At 41.5% G+C, this 9,583-nt stretch overlaps 1 non-coding gene across 1 annotated transcript; it reads left to right on the top strand.

Moving 5' to 3' along the window:
• The first annotated feature begins 1,013 nt into the window (after nt 1-1,013).
• Nucleotides 1,014-1,087, top strand: Trnal-cag. Its single transcript has one exon. It is a non-coding gene; the product is annotated as a tRNA-Leu (tRNA).
• Nucleotides 1,088-9,583: the final 8,496 nt, after the last annotated feature.

The following is a 9,583-nucleotide window of genomic DNA, read 5'->3' as shown; positions in this document are numbered from 1 at the left end:
TTCCTCGGACTTTTCATCTCCCCCTCTTTTTTAATCGACACACCGCCGGTCAGACTTGTTACGTTGAGAGAGAGAGAGAGAGAGAGAGAGAGAGAGAGAGAGAGAGAGAGAGAGAGAGAGAGAGAAATAAAGAAAAAAAAGGTACGAGAAAATGTTTACTGGGGAAATTTCATTGCTGTAAATCTTACTTTGAATATGGTTGCTATTTGCCCCTCGAAGCTCACAAAAGAAACAGTCAACAGGGAGGAACATTTTCGCGTTTATTATTTTTGTCCCTCCTCTATTTATGTGGAATGGGTGACTGAGATAAAAGGAAGAATAAGCATGAAAGCGGGGAAGTGTAGGAGGGAAAGAGGTAGGGAGGGACAGAAAAGGGGCAACAGAGGAGAGATAGGCAAGTGAGAAGAAAGATAGGAGAGAAATGGAAGCAAAATCGGAGGTTAATGTAAAAAAAAGATGTGTTTGTGTGTGTGTGTGTGTGTGTGTGTGTGTGTGTGTGTGTGTGTGTGTGTGTGTGTGTGTGTGTGTGTGTGTGTGTGAGAGAGAGAGAGAGAGAGCAAACAAATTACTTTTAAGGTTGCATAAAAGAAAAAGATGTCATGATAATGTGGCGTCACTGAAACTATCGTAGTAATGTCAGATAAATGAAACTCTTGATGAGAAAGATATGTCTTTGAAAAAAAAAGTATATAAAACAATGGTAAGAGATGACAAAAATGCAAGTCTTAAAGTAAGAAAAATATTGATTCTCACTTTATGAACACATATTTTTTGTTTTACGTAGGAAGAAAAATATGAAACAAGCAAGCAGTTGAAATAAAACGAGGGCGTTATGTTTTAAATGGAAATTATGAAACTGCTAGTGTTTCATAAATTAATTGCCCCTTCTGGTATGAATTCTACGAAATACTCTTAAACAGATGCATGTATATGTGCTCTAATATAATGTTTTAGCTGCGCGCACACACACACACACACACACACACACACACACACACACACACACACACACACGCCCGGTAGCTCAGTGGTTAGAGCTCTGGCTTCAGAAGCCAGAGGACCGAGGTTCGATTCCCCGGCCGGGTGGAGATATTTGGGTGTGTCTCCTTTCACGTGTAGCCCCTGTTCACCTAGCAGTGAGTAGGTACGGGATGTAAATCGAGAAGTTGTGACCTTGTTGTCCCGGTGTGTGGTGTGTGCCTGGTCTCAGGCCCATCCGAAGATCGGAAATAATGAGCTCTGAGCTCGTTCCGTAGGATAACGTCTGGCTGTCTCGTCAGAGACTGCAGCAGATCAAACAGTGAAACACACACACACACAGACACACACACACATGAACACACACACACACACACACACAGACACACACATGAACACACACACACACACACACACACACACACACACACACACACACACACACACACACACACACACACACACACACACACACACACACACACACACACACACACACACGCAGGTGGGTAGAAAAAGAGCAATTAAGGTATACATACATTATCGTTCCTCTTTCAATTAATTTGCACATTTATCCTCGTTTGTGTCCATCAGGCGGCGCGACGTAATGAAAGTACACATCAGTTATTATATCTGTTATTATTAATCTCCCTCCTAATTCATTATTATCAGTATTATTGTTTGTTGAACAGTGACAAAAAAATAATACACATATTAGAATTACAGATCGATAGTTTTTGTTATTTATTTTATTCTTCCTCATTTTATATTTTTGTTGGTTTTTAGTGTAAGAATGCAAAAAAAGAATGAAGGTTTTAGTCCTCTGATCGATGTCAATTGAGTCTATCGATTGTTTCTGTGCTTATTTTCATTTTAACCAAATATAATTATCTTTTCTGTCTAATCATTTCGTTTGTAAATATACCTTTATCTAGAGAATTATTTTAGTCTACTGATCGATGTTTCTTGAGTCTATCGATTGTTTCCGTGCTTAACCAAACGTAATTATCTTTTCTGTCATATCATTTCATTTGTAACTATATTTATCTCGAAATTCATTTATCCATGCTTATTTTTTCCAGTGTAGTGAAAAGTAATGCATGAAGTGACCTGATGATTGCTGCATATCAAGTTTATGAATTGTTATCTTGGTTTTCATCTCAATAAATATGATCGTTTGCTTTCTTCCTGTTCTGTTCATTATATATCTGACTTTAACTGCTGATCGCTACTAAGTATTCTCTCTCTCTCTCTCTCTCTCTCTCTCTCTCTCTCTCTCTCTCTCTCTCTCTCTCTCTCTCTCTCTCTCTCTCTCTCTCTCTCTCTCTCTCTCTCTCTCTCTCTCTCTCTCTCTCTTAGCCATACATAATGACCTCCTCTCTTCTTCTTTTGTTTGATGAATACATAAATTAAGTACTTTTAGATTATTATTATTAAGGTCACTAATTGCTTCCGTACGATTATCTCTTATTATCTTTTAATTTACTTCCACATGATTACCTAATACTTTCTTCTTATTAGTGCGTCCTACTGTCTGCTGCATATTACTCTCTTAATATTAATCCCTTAGTTATTCATCATTACATTTACTATTATTCGTATCTGGACTTCATATTACGCATTAGTTACTATTGGTTATATTCTCTTTAATGACTTTTTGAAATGCATATATGCTATTTCCTCTTATTCGCTTTATATGGTTTTCCTTCTTCATGTAATCTACTTGAGATGAAAATATTATAACAGTCTTTGTTTTTGATATCACCTCTTAATTTCACACCATAACGCTTTGTGATATCTACAAACACGAGTTTTCATCCCTTCTTTGGCCTTGCGTCGTTCTCCTTTGTTGTGTGATCATTAGGTAAGCTGGATATCTAATACTTTTTTGCTCCTATTTCTTACACATGAATACAAAACATTATATTACTACCAGTTGCTAATATACATATCTATATTTCTTCCCTTTTTTCCACCCGTGTCTCCGTGGCGTTGACCTCAAGATTAAATCAGAATCTCAGCATTTTTCCTCTCATTTCTTATCTCTACTCTTCAAATCCAGATTATTACTCATAAATTTGTTGTCCTTGCCTCATGTGTTTCTCCATTGTGGTGTAACCTGTGCGTGAAGTCAAAATCCCAACACTTTTCTTTTACTTTTCTATAATTACCCCTCAAATCCATATCATTACTCATTACTCATCTACATATACACATCTCTCCCCTCTCTTCGCCTCTTGTGGTTCTCCTTCCTGATGTGATCTTTGGGCGAGGTGGAGACTAATTATGAGGGCGTGTAGCTCCTCCCGCGCCGGCCAGCTGAGGCGACCACAAGTAGAAAATTACGGCGGGAACAAGGGCGAGGGTCAGGCCAATTAGCGTCACCTGAGAGAAGAGGACATGTCGGCTCCAGTTTTACTTAAGCTGAGAATAAGTCCGCAGGCATTAGGAGAGAGAGAGAGAGTGTGTGTGTGTGTGTGTGTGTGTGTGTGTGTGTGTGTGTGTGTGTGTGTGTGTGTGTGTGTGTGTGTGTGTGTGTGTGCGTGCGTGTGTGTTTTGGTGTGTGTGATGAATAATGTTGGGTGTGTTTTCTCAAGGAGTGTGTGTGTGTGTGTGTGTGTGTGTGTGTGTGTGTGTGTGTGTGTGTGTGTGTGTGTGTGTGTGTGTGTGCTAGGGGTGTCAGTTGGGTGTGTGTATGTGTTGATTAATAATGTTTGATGTGTTTTCTCAAGGGAATTTATGTGTGTGTGTGTGTGTGTGTGTGTGTGTGTGTGTGTGTGTGTGTGTGTGTGTGTGTGTGTGACAAATATTGGTCTAATGTTGATATTTATTCCCAAGGGTACCAGAGGGGAGGATGAGAAAAGAGAGAAAGCAAGGTTCATGAAGTTAAAAACATCCATAGTTCTATAACAATTTTCAGTGTGCGCTGTTTATATGTAGTCGTGTTCCATCTGTATTCCTTATTTCTTGACCTTTTTTAGATTAACTTTACTAAATAACATTACTGACGGGAAGATTAAAGTATTTCTGTAGAAGATAACAAAACATTACGTATTATATGTTAGATTTATTTAAGGGTTATCATCATCATTATTATTATTATTGTTGTTGTTATTATTGTTTTTATTATTATTATTATTATTATTATTATTATTATTATTATTATTATTATTATTATTAAAAATATCAACGTTTTCATTCATTCATACATTTATTATGGGTTATGTCTATCCATTCATCTGTATAAAACACTCCTCTCTCTCTCTCTCTCTCTCTCTCTCTCTCTCTCTCTCTCTCTCTCTCTCTCTCTCTCTCTCTCTCTCTCTCTCTCTCTCTCTCTCCCCAACATTTTCCACTTCCCCTCTTTTTCTTCTTTCCCTCCCTCCTCTTTCTATCCCTCCATTCGCCTTCGTAGTCTTTCGTTCCCCTCCCCTATCCACTCACCCTCTCCTTCGCCACCTCTCAACCTCCCTCACCTTCATCCAGCTTGCCCTCTCTCTCCCTCCCTCCCTCCCTCCCTCCTTCTCTCCATCCATCTCTCCCTCCCTCCCTCCTAGCACCTGCCTTGTCCCCTACATTATGCACATCTCCAGCAACGCTCTCTGGTAGCCTTGCCAAACATGTTTCATTTCGATTTTACTAAATATTCTTACTCCCTCGTTGATTAAGAATTAGACAGGCTTCGAAGTTTGGATGCAGGGGGAGGGACGTTTCTGGGTATGGTGGACGTGTTTGTTTTTTGGGGTTGTTCTTTTTAGTTGTCTTTTTTGTGTGTCTGGTTCTTTTCTTGTGGTTTCTTTATGTCTTGGCCCTCGTCCTCCCCTCCTTGTATTATGCAGGTTTGTTTCTTGTACGGAAGGCGACCTGTGTGAAGTAGTTAAGGTGTGTGTGTGTGTGTGTGTGTGTGTGTGTGTGTGTGTGTAGACAGGTGTTGCATCTATTCACCATAGTCTTTGTTCTCATGATCATTGCAAAGGGGAAAAAATAAGAGAATAGAACCTCAAACACATTATTTTTATTCTCCATGGTACAGTTTTGCCAGCTGACCAATTCGCTATGCGTAGATTTTTTGCAGGTCTCGTTTCTTTTTATACACTGTGTTGCTGTTACTTGTTTCTTTGCAATTTCTAAGGCAGTTGTAAGGTGGTAGAAGTGTATCTTCCCAGGACACGCGCACAACACACGTGTCTGGCTACTGGTATAAGACAATCTTCAACCGTTGTAGTGCAAATCTAAATATTGAATATGATTGCCACCACTTTCAAAGGCACGTGCACACACACACACACACACACACACACACACACACACACACACACACACACACACACACACACACACACACACACACACACACACACACACACACACCTGCCTGGTCTCAAGCCTATCCGAAGATCGGAAATAATGAGCTCTGAACTCGTTCCGTAGGGTAACGTCTGGCTGTCTCATCAGAGACTGCAGCAGATCAAACAGTGAATCACACACACACACACACACACACACACACACACACACACACACACGCACGCACACGCACACATACATACATACATACATACATACACACACACACACACACACACACACACACACACACACACACACACACACGGTAGCTCAGTGGTTAGAGCGCTGGCTTCACAAGCCAGGTGACCGGAGTTCGATTCCCCGGCCGGGTGGAGATCTTTGGGTGTGTCTCCTTTCACGTGTGTGCTTGGTCTCAGGCCTATCCGAAGATCGGAAACAATGAGCTCTGAGCTCGTTCCGTAGGGAAACGTTTGGCTGTCTGGTCAGAGACTGCAGCAGATCAAACAGTGAATTACACACACACACACACACACACACACACACACACACACATACACACACACACACACACACACACACACACACACACACACACACACACACACACACACATGCGCGCGCGCACAGAGAGAGAGAGAGAGAGAGAGAGAGAATCATTATTATCATCCCCTACATAAGGCTAGTATGATATCATATTGAGGAGGAAAAGAAGAAGGAGGAAGAGGAGAAGGAGGAAGAGGAGGAGGAGGAGAACGGTAGGAATAGGATGAAAAAGAGGAAAGGCAAGAGGAAGCTGCTAGTAGGAAGAGGACCACATCATTTCGGCTCATAATGCTGGTTCCACATTCACTAAAACCTCCTTTTGGTCCTTCCTTCCTCTCTTTCTCTCCTTCCTCCCTCCCTCCTTGCCTTCCTTAGAGCCTTAACCTTAACTCTGGGGTCAATAGCGTCGGCCATCACAACGCCCGCGACTCTTCCTTCTCTGCCACATTATACCAGTCTCAGCCACTCTCAGAGATTCTCCAAACTTGAGTGAGTCGCGGGCTGCCTTTCCATGTCCTCTCATCTCTTACTGTGTGTGTGTGTGTGTGTGTGTGTGTGTGTGTGTGTGTGTGTGTGTGTGAGAGAGAGAGAGAGAGAGAGAGAGAGAGAGTCAGTCGTTCCCATTTTCGTTTATCACCCATAATGCACCAGCTGCTTAAGATGACGCTCGCGACAAGGTCCACCCCTCTCTCCTCTCCTCCTTTCCCTACTCCTCTCTCTCTTTCTCCTCGTCTCTCTCTCTCTCTCTCTCTCTCTCTCTCTCTCTCTCTCTCTCTCTCTCTCTCTCTCTCTCTCTCTCTCTCTCTCGTCCGCTGTGATTGGCTGGCTGGACAAGGCGGTCGGATGGTCTCAAATAGAAAATGCAAATGCTCTTTTCTTTCCTCATTTCGGAAGGGAAGACGAGGAGGCGCGTCACTTTGGTCGTTTGATTCTCCCTTCACTCGATATTGCTCTTGTTTTATTCCCTGATAAACAAAAGGGGACGGGAACATTTGATTGAAACTGCAACACTTTTTTTTCACAAAGATTATGTTCTGGTGAAGCTTGAATATTTATAAATGTTAATACGGTTACAATAGGTGGTAAAATAGAACTAAGTGTGGAAAGCAAGTCATCCACTAACGTTAAAACCACTGAGGAAGGAGAGAGAGAGAGAGAGAGAGAGAGAGAGAGAGAGAGAGAGAGAGAGAGAGAGAAAGCTGGGTAGTGGTGGACAGAACACGCTTGACAGCACGTTTGCAATCTATCCATCCATCACACAGCTACGTAGTGATAAAGAAATCAAGGGAAAAATGAACGGTATCACTTATACATATAGTGAGATGGTGTGGAGAGGGAAAGTGAGCGAGGCACTCATGACGCGACACTGCACGTCAGGAGAGGAACGAGAGGCACTAAAAGGCCGTCGACAACCCTCAACCCAGACCGAGAAGAGCGTGACCGCCTCGTAAGTTGGCCTGAGAATTGAACGTCGGAATCGAGAGCCGAGCGTAAGCACAGGACGCCATGGACATGAACGACGGGAAGTCCCATCTTTCGGCTGTTTCGGCGCGCGATAAGAAGGATTTAACTAAAGATTCACGAATGGCGATACAGAATTGGATCCTTTCCGTCTGGCACTTTGTTTTAAGGGTGTGGAAAGGAGGGAGGGCGGGGACGAGAAGGAGTAAGGGACAGCGGGAATGGGAGGAGTGGTGTTTGGGGAGGGGAGTGGTGTTAGAGGACGTAGAAAGAAGGGAGGAATGATGGTCTTTAGGGGAGAACTAGGTGATGGTGTTGTACGTGTGTGGTAATGGGTAAGAGTGATGGTGGTGGTGATGGTAATAGTCCCACGATCGCTTTTGAGTTGGTGGTGAGGGTGGTAATGGCAGTGGTGTTGGTGACAGTGGCATCGTTGCTTCTGAGTGCAATGGTGGAAACTAGATGGTAATGGTGTTGACTGAAAGTATAGAGGGCGCTTGAATGATGATTGTAATGGTGATGGAAATAGTGACAAGTACTATGTGCTTTAGTGAAGTGAGAAAAGCTTGATGATGATAATGATGGTGAAGGTAACTGGAGATTTTCTATACGTAGTCTTTAATGGCAATGTCTTATCTGGATGGTAATGGTGGCTGTAAATGGCGAATGGGTGATGATGATATTCCAGAATGGTGTGTGTGTGTGTGTGTGTGTGTGTGTGTGTGTGTGTGTGTGTGTGTGTGTGTGTGTGTGTGTGTGGGGGCGCGCGCGCGCGTGCGTAGGATATGGAACATCTAAAATCTTGATACGATCGCGTAGAGTGATGTTTACACTTACCTTATACTAGAAATAGTCACTATAACACACAGTAGCATGATGAAAATATATAGAAGAAAACAAGACCATAAAATAGTGTGTAAAAAGTCAATTTAATCAAGGCAAACAAAGTCAAGTGTAAAACAATGATTTATTGAAAATTAGGACAAACATAGTACCTATACATACACATACACACGCAAAAAGGAAAACATACATTACGAAAACAACAAATAAAGAACATAAAATAGATCAAAAGAAACAAAGAGAATACACATTGATACCCACATAGATATCCTTACCACTTAGTGTGTGTGTGTGTGTGTGTGTGTGTGTGTGTGTGTGTGTGTTTGTAAACTTTCAACAGCACCGTAACTTTTCTGCTTATGAATACGAGCATCCAAGAGAGAGAGAGAGAGAGAGAGAGAGAGAGAGAGAGAGAGAGAGAGAGAAAAAAAAAAAAATCACGAAATATCCCACCATTCGCTGCAAAGAAATTAAAGTTGACCGGTGTAAAAATGAAGTAATACCTTGGCTGGGTAGGACTAATGAGGCGCTGGTTCTTGGTCTAAATGAGAAATATTCATAAAGTTTCCGTCCATTTAACTGAGCTATTGAATTAAGGCCGAGGCAAAATACGCACCTTAATCTGAATCAAAACACAAATCCTCTAATTAGCTCAAAGATTTCATTCCCAGACCGACGAAATGACGCGTGCAAAAAAGGCCCCGATAAATGAAACGGCGGAGGAGGAAAAAACGCAAGTATCTTTTACGTGTAACTTGTATAGCGAGAAATCCAGATGAGGATGTTTTTACGCGGGGTAATGACGTCAATTAATAAGGTTGGAGTGCCTACCGAGTTGCCAGTGCACGTGGCTCATATATGACTCCCTGCCTCCTCCTCCTCCTCCTCCTCCTCCTCCTCCTCCTCCTCCTCCTCCTCTTCTTTCTCTTCTCCCTATTGCCTGTATCTGTCTACAACTTACATCGTAATTTCTTCCAATATTCCTTCACTTTTTAATCCTCTTCCTTTTCCTCCTCCTTCTCTTGACTCTCGACCTACTTATCTCTTTAATATTTCATAGCTTTGCTTTGTCGTTCTTTTTGTTATTGTCGTCATTGAAGCGTTGACAGTTTATCTATATCTGTCTATCTCTCATCTATTTCTCTCTCTATCTATCTATCTATCTATATATCTATCTATCTATATCTATATCTATATCTATCTATCTATCTATCTATCTCTCTATTTATATATCTATATCTATATCTATATATATATATATATATATATATATATATATATATATATATATATATATATATCGTGGTAGTAGTAGTAGTAGTAGTAATAGTAGCAGCAGCATCATCATCAGCAGCAGCAGCAGTATCAGTACCAGTACCAGTAGTAGTAGCATAGTGGTGATAGTAATAGTATATTAGTGGTAACCCACACACACACACACACACAC

Source organism: Portunus trituberculatus, chromosome 44 (assembly GCF_017591435.1).
Source record: "Portunus trituberculatus isolate SZX2019 chromosome 44, ASM1759143v1, whole genome shotgun sequence".
NCBI lineage: Eukaryota > Metazoa > Arthropoda > Malacostraca > Decapoda > Portunidae > Portunus > Portunus trituberculatus.
The sequence above is the reverse complement of the archived record's forward strand: the minus strand, read 5'-3'. Positions and strand labels throughout refer to the sequence as shown.